Below are 21762 nucleotides of genomic sequence, written 5' to 3' on the forward strand. Positions count from 1 at the left end.
GCAGACTGCTATACTGTAACTAAGGGCTCCTTTAACCTCTAAAAAACAACTTTGGTTAATAAGATGGTAGAATTGGGTTTGGGGTTTTAAGAATCTGTCACTTCAACCATCGGGCGGAAAGTTGAATGTGCCTAACCTTAACCCTAAACATAACCATTGCCGCGCTGCCTGGAAGGAGATGTTAGTGGCAAAAAACACCAAATACTGTTTAATGTATTGCAGGAAAACTGCAGAAGTACAAACAGTGCTTGTAGTGGCTTTAGCTGATTTATGTTCCCGTAGCATTGTTAGTACATTCAGGTCAAAAATCACAACTATGTTTTTACAACATATGACAACCTCTTTTCTTAGACATGTAATTTAGACAAGGGAAAACTCATGTCGCAAGACATTTAGGCCAACATGTGGTTAAAGATTAAGCTTTTTAGAAGACGAGGCTTAATAAGGATTTCAACATATTTCAAATGTCTATATTCCAATGTGAAACATGTCAAAACCACAGGTGGAAAAATAAGTGTTGAACTTTAACTTTTCAACCTATATCAGCCAGTTTGAAGCTACACTTTTGGACCTATTTTAACCTATAAATCACTGAGTAAATTCTTACTGTGAAGCTCTTAGTCCTGCCTGTGATATCAACATGGCAGAGAAATCTTGCTCCGTGCATGTTCTCCTCACGCTATATGTTGCCATATCCTGAGGACATGGCGTGGGCCTCCGGAGGCAAGAGATCTCCGGCACAAAGACATATCTGCGGAGACGGGGAACACTTGGGAAGACGGATACCTCAGCCAGGCGCTTGCTGCCATTTAACAGTCTTGCCCTGCTCTGAACTGACATTTCTGTTTTGCCATGTCTCGCCCGACTCATTGCCCCTGCTCTGCTGCTGTTGGCGTAAACTTGTGTACAGAAAAAACATGGGGATCTAGATGTGATTGTGGGGAAGGAAAGCTTATTCCCAAGCACAAACAGAACCTGTAGCCTCACAGTATATGCCTTTGAGTTGTCCTTCTTTTGCAGTTACCCAGACTTTGGATACTGCGAAAAGTGCTATGCAGCCTTGCCCCCAAGGGAGAACAGTATACTTGATGAGATCCCCGTGGCCAGACCAGGTGCTTATTTTGGAGTCACAGGGGCAGCACAGATCGTACCACGGGAGGGAGGATTGACATGGTAACATAGCCTACTGACTCCCAGCGCCACCCGGCAGCACGACCACACTGCTTAATCTCTCTCCACGAGAGCAGAGCCGAAACACTCATTCCCCTCCTCGCTCAATCCTCTGTCAAAACAAGGGGGTTTTGTCAGCCATAAAGGGGTGTTGCATCCCTCTCAGTCCCTGCCAACGGAAGCGCTATTACTGCCTGCCAATGCCCCGGGAAAAAAAAGAATACCCAATATGCATATTATTCTAAAACTTGCCGTCAGTGCCTGGAATTACTCGGCATGGTAGCATAATAAATCCTTGTAGGTTTCTACTAAAGCTGTTTTGCCACTTGGATGAATAATTCATACTAGCCCAGAGGCGATTAATCAACCAGGCAAGAACTAAGAAAATTAACCACCAATTAGTGTTTATTTATGGGCATAGTGTGTTTTACTTTCAATCTTGGTACCTAATATATATATATATATATATATATATATATATATATATATAATATATATATATATATTATTATATAATATTATATATATATATATATATTGATATAGAGTTTTTATACCTATATATATATATATTACTATATATATGATGTAGGTATGTAGAGATATAAAGGATATTGATATACTAAGATGACTATGTTATATCACCCTACCTATTATGAGTATATTGGATGTTGATGTCTGTACTATAGTATCATATATATAGTATAGATAGTGACTATAAGATAATTGATTATATATTTAGAGATATGGTATGTATATATATTTTGGATGTATAATATGATAGTATGTTTTAATGCTGATATGTGTAGTATAATCTAGTATCTTAGTGATCCATTATATTTACTATTGGGACAAGTTTGGCACCCCTATTTACCTTGGGAATACAAATGAGCAGAACGGGAGGAAGGACAAGGGGCTTGAATGTTGGATGAATCAGATGACCCCATGTCTCCGCGGCACCCTCCTCAGTTGGTATTGGGACTTTGAGTCCTGTCTCAACCGGCCTCCAGACATACAGTATCAGAGTCGGCCACTCAAAGCAGATTGATTTAATCTCTCGGCACATGATATGTAAGGAACTTTGTTGGCTGAAGGGAAGTGAGGTGAGCTTTTAATGCTGCCACATGTGAGCTAAACCTCTGTCTCCTTGGAGCATGCATCCCCCACCGCTACCATTTCCTCCACCCCCTCGGCTGTTCCTACCCCAGCGCACTGGCAGCCTGCCCAGATACATTGGTAGTCATTAGTTGTCACTGGAACGATGTGACCCGTCACTCTGATTCGCAGGGACTGTTGTTGAAAGTGATCATTCCAGCCAAGGAGAAGCCCTCGCCCCGGATAAATGGACACTGAACAGCATGTGAACAGAAAGATAAAAATTGCAGGAACAAAATAAACTAGCCTAGATTCACAACACCAGAATCTTTGGAGTGGTGAGCTTTGCAGAGGAGTTTTCAGAGGAAGATAGACAGATAGTACATCTGTTTTATATTACCTAGTTTCCATTTATTTTGTCCTTTACTTTTAAAACAAAAAGGATTTACATAAAGTTGTGTGCTTCACTCTTGAAACTTGCAAACAGTTGAAAACTCTTAGTTTGTTTCTCAAGGTCAATGATTGGATAACATATCTCAAGCCAATTCAATAAAAGACACATGAGTGAATGATGGGTTTTATGAGACTAAGACAAGCTGTCGACAGGAGGATAAAGCAAAAAAAAAAAACTGCCAGATATTCATGAGGATAAATCTCAAGCGTCTGTGCTCTCCTTTTTCTTCCTTTGTAAAGCTTTGATTGTGAGGAAATATGCTGCTGTGGAATTCCAAAGCGCTTTTCATGAGCTCCAAATGTGAAGTTTTTAGAGCTTCAATGACTCAGACATTGTGGTGGCCAGGAGATAAGGGAGGCCAGGTGACAGACAATGTCTCAACTTCCTCTGACTTGGGGGATAAGCGCTGTTCATGTCAGCCCATTTACTTTGGTTTTTACACAAATAGGCTGAAAGTAACTGAGACCAATTTAAAGCTTCCTAAGCACAGTTAAGACAAAATGCAGCAGAAAGAAATTTATAGCATGAACTAAGTGTTTTTTTTGCTCAGTACCTTCACTGAACTTGAAGTTGTTGAACATGGATTATAAATGTGGATGGAAATATTGAGGGTACTGGTCTTTGAGTGCCTTGCGTTGCCCTGTTGAGCTGCATTTGGGGTTGTGTTGTCTATATAGCATGTGTGTCAGTATGCACCAGAATACTCTGTAAGCTGTCAGAAACTGCACTTACATGCAGAATATCCAGTTACTTTAGTAATGAGGTGGCACGGGTGCTCTGGTTTTATTACACCACAAAAAAAATGTTTGTTAGGTTAGTGCTTCTGTCGGTGCCCCCTGTAAGGAACTTGCAAAAAAGGCAGGGGTTCCTATGTATACTATGGGTTAAATGCAGAGGACAAATTTAGTTTCTCTGTGTATCCTTAGAATTGACAATAAAGGCACCTTTACCCTTATTATTTGGGGTTTTAGCTCAACATTATTATGCTTCAAAACTGGGTTAGAATTCTAAAAACTAAAAGGAAAGTGGATGCAGTTTAATGGACATGGTAGTTGGCAGCCAGACATTTTTATGCTTTTAATATTTTTATATTTGCCAAGCAGCCAGCGTGGCTCTATGAACGTCATTGTTGGTGTGTCAGTTGGTTGTTCCATCACTTTGGTCTGGGCGGAAATTTCACAGCAACTGTTGGGTGGATTACCATGAAATTGTGCACAGAGCTTCATGGTCCAGAGGATGAATCCTACCGACTTTGGGGATAGTTTGACTTTTTTACCAGCATCACAAGATGACATTTGTGTGAAATATCTCAACTATTGGATGGACAATTTAGTGCAGACATTCATTTTCACTAGAAGATGCATTGCAATACTATTGTACTTTGTGTATATTGCTTAATAGAAAATGTAAGCATGCAGCGCTAAACTAAGATGGTGACCGTGGATATATTCCAGCTGCTAATCAGCATGTTAGCGGTGTCCCAAATCCATACCAAATACTAAATCTATGCAATATGTTATATATACTAATAGAGCCCGACCGATATATCGGTGGGCCGATATTAGGCATTTCCCGATCTATCGGAATTGGCATTTATAATGGCCGCTTTGAAAAAATAATTCTTTTTTTTTTAAATATTAATTCATTTTTAAATATTCATTTATCAGATTCTGATAAATTAATATTTAAAAACGGACTGTCAACCATGTTATGAGTGCTGGCTTTGCAAAGTCTGTCCACCAGAGGGCACTCTACAATGTCCCTGTTGGCAACACTGATTTTTTTTTTTTGTTAATGTGTTTTTTTCAAAGGATTTTCAGTTTCATATCTTAAGTTTGTATTTTTATACATTTTATTTATCAGAACTTTAATATATTTTGATGTTCCACCTTTTCTGTTGTGACAGTAAAACTAATTATTGTCATATTATTTTAGTGAGAACTCATAAATAGCTACAAATAACTAATGTTAGAGAAATCTGTTTGTTTTGTAACGCATTTCTGGATTTTTATTATTTAATATATTGGCCAATATATTGGCATATCAGATTTTTAAATAACCAAATATTTGTATTGGTATCTGCCTTAAAAATCCTTTTATTGGTCGGGCTCTATATACTAATCACCATAGCATACTGTTTTAGCAGTTAACATACAATAATATCAACTACTATTCCGTTTTTTGCCCTTATTCCTAAAAAGTAAATATTCCTACTGAATATTACACTAATATTCCCACTTACATGCAGTCCTTCAAATTAGAATTTTTCAACGGTTGTGGACTTGTTGGCTCCTGCAAACAGCCTTTCTCGTTCACTTAACCACCTTCTTAAAAAGGTTGCTGTTGCAATGTTTGCGCATGTCCAAAAACCTGTCGATATCCAAGTATTTCAATAACGTTTAATAGTAGGTGTGTTTACGCTTCTGACCAGATGTGGACTTTTCTTTTGGCCATGCATCTCTACCCCAGCCCTGCAAACTTCTAGTTTCAACCGTAGCGACACACACAGTACATTTGCATGCACACCAATAGCCTATTCCACTATTATTCACAATATGACAATATTCAGAATTTGATACAGGTCAGGTAAAAAGAAATTTCCGGTTTGATATTCCGAATAAGGCCTTATTCTGAATATAGCATTTTCTGATTAAGATGTGTGATTTTCTGGTATTCGGGTTTTAGAGGCTGTGTGTGACTTTGGAAATGTATACAGTGCATTCGGAATATGCGTCTCAATCTTGGTTTTTACTGCAGGCTTACAAACAAACCAGCCAACACTTTGAAAGGCTGCAGACCCGATAAGAAGAAGAAACGCAGCTACTTTTAAATAGTATCAAAGACTTGGATAGCAACAGGTTTTTGGATAAGCGCACACATCGCTACGCCGACCTTTTCAAGAATCTGGTTGAAGGAATGAAAGAGGGATGCTGTGTTCGCACGGTCCTAAAAGTCCACCACTGCTGCTGCTTTTCGGAATAAGGGCAACAACTGGATATGGCTGCACAATTAATCAAATTTTAATCACAATCACAATTTTGGGTTCCAACAATCAAATTTGTGTAATCAAGCAATATTTTAAATGCGTCATTCCGTATGCTCCGGATTTTTTTGCAAAGCCAATATACCGCTCCGTAAACCGCGCAGCTTAGTTGCTGGATGTTGACCGTCACAGAGGATAAAGTAACTTCTGTGGGTTTATGCTATTCTATATGCCTACTAACTTTTGGCTTCACCTAGTTTCTTGGCATCTACTCTTTGATCTAGCCTTCACTTTAACTTCTGGCATTTACTATTATGTAGAAGGTTTTACACTTTTCCCAGTTTCAAGTTGTTATGAAGTTTTTCTTGATTTTAATCAAAGTTATAAGGCTAGATAGGGTGTCTTATGCTGTATAAATTGTAAAGTATATGAGACCAACTTCTGCTGTTAGGTTATATAAATAAAATTGACTTGACTACCTTTTTTGCTGTTGAACCTTTCTATCAGTGGACAAGACGCTACAGTTTTATTTGAATATTCTGGCAACAAGGAGACCCAGTTTCAAAGGCTTGTGTAAACAGCTTAACTCAAATAAGACCTTAATGGCTCTATGGCGCACAGCCAGGTCACTCCGTGCATGTTAGCATAACCACCATGTTGCAGCAGCAGCATCACCACAACAAATTGCTGTGGATTTCTTGAACGTGGTGATTTAAATAGTTCTAAATGTTGACTTCTTGTGAAACATTGTATACATCCTGTTTTAGCTGGTTGCTGTCAGATCTGACCTTTCACTTGAGCTGTAGTAAACTTGTCGACTTATTTTAGTGTCCCTGTGTCATCTTTCATGCTATGGAGAAGATGTGATTCTGTTATGCATCATGAATTACTGTGCTATCATGTCTTCTCCTGAAACTCAAGGGAGGACAGCTCTTGTCACAAGCCATTGTGGTTTGTTCCATCAGACTGGTATCTGAGTGCCGATGTGTTCTCAGCCAGTAATTAGGCATAGCCCTACAACCCCAATAACACAATTATATCTGGGGCTGCTACTTTCCTCCACAGCAATAATGAATGAACTACAGGTTAATGAAATGTGTGTGTGAAATAGAAGATGCCCCTTGAAAAGTTTCACATATCTAATTCATTAAGAGCTGAAGCCGGAGGAATAAGCCACGGAAACAATCCAGTACTAAATTTAACGCTTACTTTGCAACTTCTCAACTTAATCATTAGAAAATGTAAGCTTGTGGATGTCAAAATGAGGCACAGCTTGTTAATTTAATGCACAAGATGGATATTACATTTGTTTCTGTATCTTTTTGTAAATACAGCTGAATGTTCTCATTTTCCTTTTAAGGAGCAAATGCTTCCCGGGCGCCAGTCATCATATTCAGATTTCAGATGTTGGAAGTTTGCCAACTCTCAATCTGTTGGATAAGTTTGTGTTGTGTGCATTGTTTGTTTGCGTATGCTTATGGTTAATCCCAAGTGTACATAATGTTAGTTAAAGGTTTCCAATGTTTGCACTACACAGAATCCATGCATGGAATATGAACAGTTTATATTTGGAATAAGTGCAGTTTTAATTGCTGGAGATGCAAATGCAGACGGTTTCAAAGCCAGTTTTTTTCACTACAGTGTCAAGTCAGCACTACAGATGGTCACAGGGTTTTTCACTTAAACATCTGGATGTTGGAGTTGGATCCAATCTGTCTCTAGCTGACCATATTTTGTGTTATCCCACCATTTGCTCTCTGATCTTACCATATGGAAAAGGGCTACACAAGGTTACCTTAACAAGCTGTGTTTCTGTTGTCACTAGTGGGAAATAACTTCATGGTTTTCTTCCACTCTCCATCTAAAGAGACCAAATAACAGTTAAAATAACATTTCCTCACAGCAAAGTATACTGAATTATATGAATATGAATCTTTATCATTCTCTTTAATCAGGTCATCACCATGGCTGCACCATCTGTACCTTGTGATGAACCATTTTACTGCTTTCTGTGTGTGACTTGCAGCACCTGAGAAATGCAAACTGAAGTGGACAACTTCCAAACTGCATCAAATCAAATAATAGCAAACAATGTATGACATATTAAAGGAAAAACCGACATGCGTATCTAAATAAGTTGTTGGGCCTAGCCCCGTTTTTGCCTCTTATGTATTATCTTTTCATTCCAGTAAAATATTAGTCATCTGATTACCTGAAAAACTATTACACCGTGATTTTTGATAAAAAAGAAGGTTGTGTAATAACAACTACAGGTGTTCTGAAGGTATTTTCCAGAATCCGTAAAGACTTCATGCGTCTACCTGACTAATTAAATGATTTGGTTTACACAGAACCATCTGAGAAGCTGTCATTGGAAATTATCTGGAAAAGAGTAGTACTTTCTAAAAATACCTGGCAGGGGATTGGATGTACCACAACAGTCTACCTATTGCTAAAGCCAGTCAGAAGAAAAAAAACATTGAGAAAAGTCTTTGGTGCCGTTTTTGAGAAATACGCTCCAGTTCTAATGTAAGTGATGCTATTGCAGCATCTATGCTAACCTCTTTAGGAGCCGCAATTGGTGTTAGCGCACATACCTTAACCACGCTTGTAGCTGCCTGTATTGATTTTGGTGATATTGCGCGAATCCAGCTGCCTCGCATGGTAATATTCTGTCGTTATAAGTTTTACACGATATATCGGCAGTCACATCAGTATCATTCAATGTCCCTTGTCTTGCTTGCTACCTGCTGGTTAAAGAAAGTGAAGGGTTTAATATGATTATTTTAAAAACTTGTTTTATGCAGATCAAATCGATATCGGAAAATATTGGTTATTGGAATGTTTACATTGGTTATCATCCCTGGTTAGTATGTATGTGGCACAAAAAGAAAAGACTTTTAACCCGTTTCCCAAGTTAAGACTGCATTTCCATATCCAGGTAGCTGGAAATTACATATAACCTTTTTGTAAAACACAATCAAAATATGAATGTGTTATTTCACATAGCAACATAAAATATTGGAAAGACATGTCAATACATACATAACTGATAATTCCATTTTACATTTGGTTAACATTAATATATATGTAATTTACATATTATATTTTTTTTTATCTTGATGGTTAGAATAGTTGTTGAGGATTCTGGAAATATCTTCAGAACCACAGTGGGTGTTGCGTATGGCTTTGCAGTGAAAGCTTGAATGGAGAAGCCAGAGAAGTAAGCGCTGTACAGATACTGGGCGTCATCAACGAATATCATGTGTTCTTCCTCACTGTGGCATTGCCGTGTAATAATTGTTAGGAAAAAGTTGGATGCATAGCTTTATACATGTGGCGTTCTAATGATGGTGGTGGGGAAACGCTGTCCAACATGTTGGTCCAAAAATTGACTGTGAAGGCCATATGATTCACATCAATTTTAAACACACAAACCATTTGGTATTGTTTATGGAAGCAGTTGGGTTGATGTTGTTTTTCCACTCATTTATTAAGGTTGTTCCCTTTTGTGTTACCTGTCTCGACCTATCTGTCAGTCTGTCTAGTTTCTACCTAGTAGATTCACAGCCATATATAAGCGAGAAAAATGTACGTGCTTAAGATAAGGTCTGTTTTGTGCTTCTTGGTATTAACTTTGAGGACGATGCCCTGTGATTGCAGTTGATTCTTCAGCGGCCCAGAAGCTGGCAGCTTTTGTTGAGATTGAGCAACCCCCCTACACTCTCATCCCCTGTTTTCTTTCTCTGTCTCTCTCTCTTCTGCTCTCTCGCTAATCTCATATTGCCTGGAGGTACTCTTCTGTGTTATGTTGTTCAGTTCAATTTGTTGATCTGTGCCGTGGTGAAATTCCATCAAAGGGGATCATTTCTTTCACAATTCTGGATTAGCAGCATTTAATGTAAACTTGACTGAACCTGGCATTGGAACCCTTCAGATAAAGAAGCTAATTTCACACAAAGTGAAACTTTTCTGGTGTTATAGCTTTTGCCATAAATGAGTCACTAATACATGCAATGTTTTTTCCAGTCCAAGTGTCATTAAATATTTTATCTCATATATTTTAGTATCTTCTGCTTTTTTTTTTTTTTTATCTTCTCATGGTCATATTCATGACAGCCACAGGCCCTGCAGCATTTGCATGCTGTCCCTGTTGATTTCTGTGACAATTCTGAGATCATGTCAAAATAGCCTAAACATGGCAGCGAGGGCTGCAATGTTGGGGTGTGAAAGAAGCTTTGGCAGCTCTTCTTGTTTTATGATGGATTTAACTCTTCTGGCCAAACCAATATAGGCCGAAAGGCCTGTGGGGTGGTTGAGCAGACGGCTCAAAGTGACGTTTGACCGGATGAGACGTTTTCCTGTAATATAAGAGGATTGTGAGTATCCTGACCTTTGTGGTCATTCAAATGACACTTTTTTAGAAAGACCTGAGGGATAAAATGGACAGATTGACAGATGTCATTGTTTTTATGAATGACTGGCCTTCAGGTGTTGCAAATAAAAGTTGATGACAACAACTTTTTATTCAAACTATTTTCAGCATATTTCACAATGCTGGTTTGTTGAGAGATTCACCTACTTTTAAGAGAAAATAACACCGCATTCACTAAATTATACAAGTGACATTTCAAGCTCGGTCAATATAAAGTCACTGATGATGAGTAACGTCTTTTATGTAGCTACTTTAATTTAGGGCAGCTTTGACTGCAGAAACGTATTAAAGCTGGCTGCATATACAACAGTATGTAATTATGGATTCTGAGTTCCACAGTGCGTGTGTATTCACAGGGCCAAAGATTGTTTGTAATGCCACATTAAATTGAGTCTATAAATGTCACAGAAATGCATCTATTGAGTTAAACTTGAAAAGCAGATAATGATTTTATCACTTACAGACTTGCGAAAGTTCTTTATTTTGCTCCACCAGTGAAAGCTTTAGATAAATGGCAGATGATTGAGAATGCAGCAGTTTGTGCACTGACCAAGCCCAGAAGAAGAAAGCACACATTATATGTAATTATATATTTCTTAGTCCCTTTGTTGCTTGAGTGTTACTTTTAATAAATAGTTAAAGCTTCTGTTCTTGGTTTTCAAATTGCTCAGTGAATTAGCACTTGAGCACATGTCATTTGGCTATTTTAGGCTATGTACAGTATGTTCCTTTTTAGACTTTTCAATTCTTCAACGCTGACCTTTTAAGTGTTTCTATGGGCCAGGGCTTTTGTGAACATGGTAATCACGGCATCACACTTGACACTCAAAACAAAATCATAAGACATCCCTACTTAGACCAGTATTCATATAGTAAATCAGACTAATCTAACCTAGTTAAGTAGACTACCGTTTACATTTTATTCAGTTTCATTTTACTAGTTTTGTTATTTATCTTTGTGGTTAAGTCCTATGTTCTAAGTTGATGATGAAGGTAAGTGTATTTGTGTAAGGTTTTATAGATGTATAGGTGTTTGGTGCTGTACTAAGTAGGCCTGCTACTAACAATTGTTTTCATCATCAAACATCTGCCAAATATGTTCTCAATCAATCATTGTGTTATCATAAAATAACTATTTTTTTGGTCTATAAAACATCAGAAAAGACCATGAAAAAATAAATTTTTCTATGCCCGTGGTGACTTCTGTTTTTTTCCGATCAAAGACATGACATAAAGTAGAGAAAGCAGGATATCCTCGTAATTGAGACGCTGGAACCAGAGAATATTTTCTTGAAATTAACTTAATTGAGTATCAAAAAAGTAAATGATAGTAATAATTTAGCAATTGTAGTACTTTTCTGTTAATAGATTAATTTAATTTGTCGGCTAAACTTCAGCTCTAATACTCTAATGAGTATTGGAGATGAGAAGATATTTTACTTAATTGTATTGCTGCCATTTTTTCAGGCTCTTTATTATTACACTGAATTAATGAGATGATTTTTGCCTCAATCTGCACATTTGCTCACTGGACCCTACTTTAGTTTACATTGGCCATCCTCCATTGTAAATTCCTTCTTCGGTCCAGCTAGAATGTGCTTGCACTATGACTTTATACGGACGTTTGTCACACTGTTAATGAAAAAACCTGCAGTGCAATGAGGGATCAGAGAGGTGCTGTGCCTCAGAAATTTGTGTGCTCTGGACTAATACCTGCGATCATTCACCTGCATGGTACAGTAGCTAGATGGTAATATTCTCCTGCAGGGGACACGATGGAAGGCAGTCGAAATTGGAGGACCAAAGTCTCCCAAAAGAGAACCATACGGGAGCTTGACAACCATCTAAAACCTAAAAGGGTTCTCTCCTCTCTGTGATCTATTAGGATTTGATAGGACACTTAAATCCGAAAATAGGTCACAAGCAGACGTAAAATAATTGGATTTAAAAATTTATAAAATGAATGAGACTGAGGGAATTCCTTTGTTTCCTTGACTTATTCATACCACTTCACTGTCTGAATTTATAACAAACCCGGCTGAAAAGTCTAATTTGTCCCACGTTATTCTGTCACTCACTGCATAGAGGTGACCAGTACATGCATTATCATATTAAAAATGGGTTAACTGCACCGAGTCTTAAGGACCAGAATTTTTTTTTTTAATTAAAAAAAAAAAAATCTGATTTAAGCTACTTGAAAGGTTGTATGTATTCAGAGCCAGGCTTGCGGTTTTCTGTCTTTAGGCTAAGCTAAGTTAACTGGCGGCAAGCTCCAGCTTCATATGGAACAAACAAATTTGTGGATTGGTATTCTCATCAACATTTTTAGCAACTCCGACCTTCTCTTATACAGCCTTTGGCCGCAGGACTTGTTTAGAGTGACTTCAATAAAAAAATCCATCCTGAAACAACAAAGGTGACGGGGACAAAAATAAGATTTTGAAAAGTCACCAGTGGAATTACATCCTCGTATGGACAAACAGAAATATAGAATAGTGATAAAACAGTGGCACGTGGCAGGAATAAAGTGCAGCGTAGATGACTTAGATGAAAATAATTCTTGAAGATGGCACCTAATTTAATTATAGCTTTTGGATTGTCCAACTGTAGTACCAATTGGATCGGTGCATCCCTAATTAGAAACCGACTGATGGCCAATCAGCTGTGATTCTGGGCAGAATTTTGACATCATGGAAATGGACTATAATGCCAGTTGCATAAATGGCGTTAGGCCACAGAGACCAAATCATGTGGGTGATATTGTTAGACGCTTTTAACAGGAGAAATGTCATGGACAATGCTGTTGGTGATCTTTATTAGTATAATTATCTACATTGTCTTAAAAGGTCATGGCTGTAAGGACTGGGGCTGTAGTTAATCACATTAAGACTCAGAGATTCCTCCCACTTGTTTTGAGATTCACACTGACCAGTCTGCAGACGCTCCTGCTGCCAAGCACAACAAGAGCTCGGCCCACGCAGTAAATTTGGAAAGAGGGGCTTGTATGCCTCATGCCTTCTATGTTGTCTCCCCCCGACCCAGGAGGATTAAGCCTGGCCACGGGGTTTTTCTTTCAGCTAGCTGATTTATTGGACTTCAGCAGAGAAACAAAGGGTCTGAATGTGTTTGAAGTGTGCAGTTGAAGACCCTAAGACAGCACTTAAATCCACTAGGATTGAAATGTCTTCAGCCACACCTGTCAATTCAAGGTTCAGATCCACACGGTAACCTTTCACCAGGGCTGGGATCCACCTTCCACCTGGGCACCATCTGCACAAGTGTCGGTCAGACTTTCCAAGCTCGACCAGGCTGTGTGTGGTGGGGGATTAAACACACCGCATATGTGATTGACGATATGTCATGACACAAAAGCAAAGTAATGATATTTCATCGAGCTGATAATTCTTCCTGAATGTTCAAGCTTTTCCTCGTGGCCTAGATTTTCTCTCCTTAAGAGAGATTGATTCAACCTTTCTTCTATTCTTTAACATTTTCTAATTAGCTTTAGTGATTTCCTAATTCTTTTGACATTCAACCTTGAATTATTCCCTCCTCCACACATAAAAACAAGCATTTGTTTCAGTTCTGGAAAACCAACAAAGCATGGTAATGTTCTTGTTTATTCTATGATCAAACATAATCATTCTCTCCTCTGGGGGAAACCTCCCTTTGGACTCATTTCTGGCATTGTTACTTGCATGTTTGACAAATTAGACTCTGGGAAACTCTGGAAAGGGGGGGGGGGTTACAGCTACTGATACTGACATTAGCATTTCATCCCTTCTTTGTTACACTGAGGCAGAATTCAAAGGTTTGCTGACTTAGCAGGTTTTAGGTAGGATTGAAGGGGTTCAGTCTGAAGGGTCATCCACTGTGGGATGGAGATGATGTTTTTCTATTGGAGTGAGCCAGTGGGGTTTTAGCCCTGAGTACAAACTGGGCTCTCATTTCTTTCCTCTTCCTGAAGGCTCCCTATCCCTCCCTATGTGGATCTATTTTCCATCGGAAACTAGGGAGTTTTCTTCTCTCTTATACTGTCTTTCATTGATAGACGCTTGGGCCAGAGGCCCATCCCACCTGGATCAAATGTGAAACAACGCATGAGGAAGTTTGAATTTCCAGTCTTTTAGTATTGAGCTAGTACTGTGTTTTGAATCAATGCGGAGGGTTGATTCCACTTTACACCATCTTAGCGAGTTGATTCTGCAGCACAGGATGCACATCAACATAAGCAAGCCATTCAGACACAGCGGGATGTTTTGTTTTTTGATTTATAGAAGCAAACTCTAAGCATTTTTCTCGATTTTTCTCTACTTTTCCCACATCTCCCTGATCAAAATACATCTTCTCCTGCATTTTTATTTAAAAAAACTTGTGCAACAAATAAACAGTGATTATAATAAAGCGCCTTTCAGGCTCAGTCACCAAATCATTTCTGGGGGCATGTTAAACAAGCCTATTTCCCTCCGACATTCAGTGTATCAACTGGCATTAGGCTGAATAGGAAACAGCCATATTTTCTCTCTCTCTCTGGAGGATAGAGGCACTGAGACAGACAGGCAGTATCTCTCTTTGTGGATAGAGACCAGAATGAGGATGCTGGGAACAAAAGGAGGAGAAGCCATTGTTAACCAGCCTTGTTGCTGTCAAGTCAGAGTCAGAAAACGCCTGAGCTTCAATCTAAACACTGAGCACAGCAGGTGGTTTTCCTCAGTCTTCAGAAATGGGTTTAATCTGATTTTCAACATTTGGTTCTCTACTGCTTTTTAGTGTAAATGAGCCTCTGACTACATTATTTGACCTTACTGTACCATCCCTGAACAGTTCTGGCAATCTGGGATTCAAATGGACCTCTGCTAAGAGAAATATTGGCGTAATATTTGGTGTTATCACCACAGGATACTTCTATGCCGTCAGACCCAAAGTCCTCCTTTTTATTGCTTAAAGAAAAATTACAATAAGGATCTTCCATGTCTCTGAGTTAGATTCCATATTTATCTTAATTGGTGCCTGGCAGGTGATACAGAAAGGGGATGGATTTGTAGTAATTTACTGGAAGTTCTTGACAGGCGCAGTGTAAGAGAACGTCAAGCCCTACGCTGGCACACACAGCTTGAAATTCATCTGTCAAAATTTAGCATATCTAAGGAGAAGTCTGCCTGTCATCTTCGATGTACATCTAACCATGCACAAGGGTGGATTTGATCAGGAAATATGTCGTACTCCTGATGTAAAGCACATTCATCAAGTTGATATTTGGTCGACATGACATAAAAAAAGCCCTAGAAAGGCAAAGAGGTTTCTATAACGAGATGGTTTTGAGCTGCACATAGCACCAGAGGGTTTTCAACAAAAATAAATCAATTTGAGCACAATATTTTTCAAATCAAAATCTTCATAGCTTCATACATCAAAAATATTCCACCATTTTACCGTACAAATGCAATGTTGCCTTTTTGCCCTGATTTTGTTCACACGAGATGTGATGTGTCTGTTTTGTTTTGCAAAACATTGCTGACAAGTGCAGGGCTCAGACAGGCAGATTATCAGTGAAAATCTCCACTCCAACTTCTTTATTTTCCCTGGAATCAATGTGGCGAACAGCAAGACGTGATTGATAATGATATTGAGATTGATTGTCCAAATCCCTTCCCTCAGTTCAGAGTCCCCAAACAGATAGCACATATACATGCAATTCAGTTCAGAGATAGGACTAGGCAGGAGCTGCCAATAGATAAGTGAAATAGGGCCAGAGTGAAAAGACCTATCAGTCCATACGGGGCTTAGCTGCAGGATTCTGAAGCTCTAAACTGGTGGTGTTGGAGGGAGATAGTCGACATTGGTTTTAAATTACCCAAGATTGCCTTGTGGTTTCAGTCTGCAGGGACTCCAGCAGACAAGATGTTTGTTAAAACAAGTGCAGACATTGAGGCAGATTGGGGCAAAGAGCAGACCTGCGATTTCCTAGCAGGGCAGAGCAGATTGGAAGGCTGGTAATTGCCGAATTGGCAGAGGGGCTAAGGAGGTCTTGCAGCAATGATATCTGCCACTGGGACTGAAGCAGTGGCTGGAAAAGGGCTCGATTTCCTCACTAGGAGGATATTCTATCTGATAGCATACAAGCTACAGCACACACCACACTAATTGTACTGTTGTTAATTTTCTTGCTTTGTAATACAGCTTATGCAACTGTCTCAAAATTACTGGGTAGAAAATAACCAATAATTATGTAGTATCTAGTAATTATTGTAGCCTACAGGTGCATTTGTGGCTTCAGGTGCCAACCATGTTCTGTTCTAAGTTGATGTTCTGCCTAGAAACTTTCCAGTCTTCTTTCTTTGCATTGTCTGTCAAACAAAAGTAAAATCCACAGAAAAAAAATCTTTGGATTGGTTCGACATTTTGGTAATACCCTTATTCATTTGTCATGCTGAGAGGGATGTGAGTGACTACCCGTAGTCTCTGTGGGTTGCCTGGCAACCTCATGGTGATAATAAGACTCCGGGAAGTAACTGTGTCCGGCCAAGAAATAGTCCGGTATATAACACCCTGTAAAACCACAACTTGTCATTTTTGCACTTACATTTTTTATTAGTTAAATAAACAAGATATGACACACAGTGCTGCTCATAAGTTTAGGAACCCATGCTAAAGTTGACTAAAAAGTATACAAAATTCATCTTTTGGCAATTGATCCTAATGCCTTTTTAATTAAAAAAATTAGGAAGAATCCAACCTTTAAGGACACCAATTTTCTTTGTGAATGAATAATGTATCGTAGATAAATAAATGTTCTTAATTCAAATACACAGGGAATAGGTATACACACCCTATGTTACCCTAAGTTTTATTAATAAAGTCCAGTTATTTCATGGATCCAGGATCCTGATAAAGTTCCCTTGGCCTTTGGAATTAAATAGCCCCATATCATCACATACCCTTCATCATACATAGAGATTGGCATGGTTTTATTTCAGTTAGCATAATAGCTGGTTTGATTTGCATTGAGAGATGATTTTATGGAAAGTATCCCATGCCAATCTCTAGGTATGGCAGATCTTTAAAAATAAAAATCTGCCTGCCTCTATGGGAATTTAACATAGGGTGGTGTATACTTATGACCCCTGTATTTTAAGGAAGAACATTTATTTATTTACGATACATTATTCATTCACAAAGAAAATTGGTGTTCTTAAAGGTTGGATTTTTCCCATTTGTTTTAATTAAGGCATTAAGATCAATTTCCAAAAGATTATTTTTTATTCCTTTTTTTTTAGTCAACTTAAGCAGGGGTTCCGAAATTTATAAGCAACACTGTATTAATTAGTAAACTTAATAGCTGCTGCTAGGATGATTTTGTTGCGTCCGGGCGCAGCCAAGCTAGCTGTTTGCTCGCCGTTTTCAGTTGTTGTTGTTCTAAGATATGCAAACTAGCATGAGAGGTATCAATTTTCTCATGTAAGTCGCGGCAGTTAAATATTTCACAAAGTGTCTCAAACTATTCCTTTTAAAAATGTTCAACAAAATTACACAAAGTCAAGGACCAAAAACAGCTGTTCAACAGCTGGCATCTGATCAGCATCCCTGCATTTTTATATTTTGCCTTAAAACCTAAGTAAAAAAGACACCAATTTGTGTTTTCCAGTCATTTCGTTTCCAATTAGGAAAGCAAAAATCTACAAAATTAAAAGCAATACACAAATGTAATCTTGCCAAAAACAAATACACTGCAGATAGAACAGAGCAATGTCAGTTACAACCTCAAGGAGCTCTACTCAGAACCAGGGTTATTATAGGAAACCAAAACAAAAATAAGCAGTAAATGTTACATAAAAACTAATACTAAACAAATATTGCCTGGTTAAAAAAACTAATACTTTTTTTTTTTTTTTTTTAGCTATAATATCAATCTTAAAGGAGATGGTAATCAAAACAAATTAAAATTGTAAACTATTATAACCTTGCTCTGAACATGTCCTAAAACATTTATTTTTATTCAATACATTCCCCCCCCCTTCCCAAACTCATTCATTGGCATTCAGAGAGAGGTGGGTGTGGGTGTGTGTGGGTGGGTGGGGGTGTGTGTGGGTGGGTGGGTGTGTGTGGGTGGGTGGGTGTGGGGATAGAACTCTACAGTACCAAACTTTGACACACACGCAGCTTTTAATGCTTAAAGTTTACTTTTGTTACAGGTGCAATAACAAAAGGCCTTTTAAGTCTGACTTGAAAATCTTTAGGAGAAATTGGCTCCAGTATTGAGGGGTTGAGGTATTGATTTTGGCCTCTGGCTCAGTTCAGGAAAAGATGGATAGATTTCTTTGAAATGCACTCTGCGTGAGAATATATAGACTATTGTGTGTTCTCGCTCAGGAATAAATTGTTTCATGACATATCTAGGGCCACCTTTTTAGCTCCAAGCTGGCGGCTTCTCTTGAAAGGGGAATGTTGACAGGGTGGAGCACATTCATCCGTAGTCCCAGACTACCCACACCTCATAGAGGCTTTTATTGAAAGTTAAATCTCCTTCAGAGAGTTGGCAGTCTCTCGTTGGGATATCTATTTCAGCAGCTGTCGAGGCTGATTATATGGGGGTTGTGCCACACACTGGCAGCAATATAAACCTCCCACAGAGAGAAGGACTATTATGATGCTATTGATTGATCTGCATGCATGTGTACAATCGCTTGACACAGAAGCAGCAGTTTGCATTGATGGCATGCGACATGTGATTGGAGATAGATTTTCTTTTTGATTTATGGCACTCACAATGGTGAAGTCACACATTTAGGAAGGCTTATGGTGCCATGTGATTTCTGTAGAACAGATGCTTTAATGTGTACCTCAGAACAGATCAGTAACAAGTTGCAGGCCTTATTGGAGAACTTCCCAGTACTGAAGTATGAGACCGGCTATATGTCACAATCAAAGCAATGCAAATTGATTAATTGTGTTACCCTGTCTTAATGGTCCAAATAGTTCAGCGAAAGCAATGAATGTGGATTGTACTTCAGTGTTGTCAATGAAAAAGTGGTAAGGGTTTGTTCCACCCACTGTTTTCCAATACCAGATCCATCCAGAATCAATAAGAAACATTGTTACCAAGAGACTATACAGTATAATTTGGTTTATAATCCCTACAATTTATTCTCTTTTAGGATTGGATTTATAATGACTCTGCTTAAAGTAAAGTATTTTGTCATTGTAACAACTTCTGGCATGATATACTGCTAAAAAAGTCAGATTACAGCTGCTGGTTGAACTGAAGGTGAGCAGTGGAATAACATTGGTAATATAAGCAGTATATTGTGCTAACCTCCTACTGTATGCAGAACTGAGCAACAAGAGAATCATTAATAGAACAGATCTGTTAATGATGTCTTTGAAGGGGATGAAGTTTTGAACTGAAACCTCAACCCACTCATTTCCCTGATTTATTATTAAAGTCTGAGTTGACATTTAAAAAATAATTAAAAAGAACTAGGCTCTGCTTAGTGCATATTCTTTTTGAAGGCTTTTTTTTGCCCTCAGTGTTAGAAATCCTCCCTCCACTCCTATCACCTACTGACTCAGAATACATTTTGCTCCTCGCCAATGCCGTTGATTTGAATATCAAACACCAATGAAAGCCACTTCTTTGGGTTTGTTTGAGCTCTGTCATGTGAGAAGGAAGGTGGGCGGCACGGGGCAAAGTTCTTGGAACTATTAAGTCAAAATATTGATGGAACGGAGCCAGTTCCTGTGACGCTGCAGCCAAAGACTCATGTTAATGTTCTCCTTGGCAACACAAACATTGTTATTTATGAAGAACATGCGCCTTTTCAGCACTGCCTGCAGTTTCACACTGTCACTGGATGTAGGTGGAGGACAACTACAAGTTCCCCAGTGTTGGCCACTGAACTTCCTTAAGGGTATGTTGATGGAGATTCATGAGGGTTTCTTCTTTAGATTTCCTCACCCAGATTCTCAAGTTAATGAGAATAAATTTGAGGCCACCTGTTAATGTAGCTTCACATTTAATCAACATTACACGTTATACAGGCGTTGTACTATGCTGCTATGGGTGGATCTTTTGCTTAACTGCCTCCACAGAATAATGAAGTAACTCATAATCAATTATACAATTGCAGCGAAAAGCAGTTTAGAAATGATAATGAGCTTAGCATATTAACCCAGAGCAAAAAAAAACTAATGTATATGGAGGGAAAGATAAAAAATACCACAGTGTAAAAATACTCTGATACAAGTAAAAGTCATTGCATTCAAAATGTATAGGATAACGTTTAGCATCAAAATACACTCAAGGATTAAAAGTCAAAGTACTCATAACGCAGATATTTTGACTTGTCAAAGTAGCCATTGTTAGTCTCAGTTACTTGTTACTTTTTTAAATTACTTACACGTTTCTTTAACTATAGCAACACTCACACACACACACACACACACACACACACACACACACACACTGGTTAAGGCAGTCCAGTAGAAAGTTCACTGTTGGGTTTGATGACTCAGTTTAAGCTAAATTAAGCAGTTTTGGACCACTAGACAGAGAAGTCCAAATCAAACTCCTGCAAGTAAGTCTTTGATTCTGGTTTAATGTGCAATCTCTTGAAAATAATATCTCTCTTTTTGTTTTTTTTGTTTTGTTCACTGTCACTTAGCTTCTTTCTGTTTCACACAGCAGGAAACCTAACAAACAGACACAGTTGTCTAGCTTCTCATCCTAACAAGTTGCTTTGGTGATGTGTTGGCTGTTGGAGGAAATTTCTGGTTGAGCACTCATCAATCCCTCAACCTTTTACCTGTGGTACTTTGGCACTCACTCCCTTTTTTCCTGTCCACCCCCTCAAAAAAACAGACAAAGCAGCAAATATATCATTAGCAGCTGCCCTATGGAGTTGGACATTAATTATCCTGTGTTCTCCTCGTTTGGCCACTCATTTGCACATGTACTGTAAATGTCACTAGAGAGATAAATGGGAAAACAAAAACCCCAGCTCGTAGCCTTTATGCAGCAGAATGTCAGAGGCAGCTTGTAAGAGATGAGATATTGGATTTGGCCTGGCATGGATTCTGGCTCAAAGGACATTCCCAGAGGCAAATACAATTTGTATGTCATCTGTATTTAGAAACTTATTAGCAATGCGCAAGCAAACATTTTTACATTCAACATTTGGATTCTGGTAAGAAGCAGGATAACAAACAATACATCATTTATCAACAAAGCAGCAATATAACCATGTATCTGATGCAGCATAATATCAATATGTCCATACTTCACTAAGTCACCTGCCTGCTCTATAAACAACCCCCCCACTGTGTAAGTTTTTTTTTTTTTTTTTTTTTTTTTTAAACAAACAAGCACCTTTTATGTTTCACATTTCTTTACTCCTTTGCAGCCACATATTGTTCTGACATGCCTTTTTTGTAGATTTATGAGTGGATTGAAAAGCACTTGGCGGGGGGGGGGGTCAACTCTTACATTTTCTGTGTGGCCTTTAAGGTGCGAGGAATAAAGGAGTATTTGTATTAATCGATCACACGCCAAGCCTGGCCCTAATGGTTGCTTGCTGTCATTTTGCAAGCAGCTTGTAAAAAGGATTAGAGTGGCTCTAACAGCAAACT

At 38.5% G+C, this 21762-nt stretch overlaps 1 protein-coding gene across 12 annotated transcripts in view; it reads left to right on the top strand.

Moving 5' to 3' along the window:
* ptprma (protein tyrosine phosphatase receptor type Ma) overlaps positions 1-21762 on the top strand; it is a 167248-nt gene that overhangs the window by 21799 nt on the left and 123687 nt on the right. The window lies entirely within an intron of this gene.

Source organism: Etheostoma spectabile, chromosome 12 (genome assembly GCF_008692095.1).
Source record: "Etheostoma spectabile isolate EspeVRDwgs_2016 chromosome 12, UIUC_Espe_1.0, whole genome shotgun sequence".
Lineage (NCBI taxonomy): Eukaryota > Metazoa > Chordata > Actinopteri > Perciformes > Percidae > Etheostoma > Etheostoma spectabile.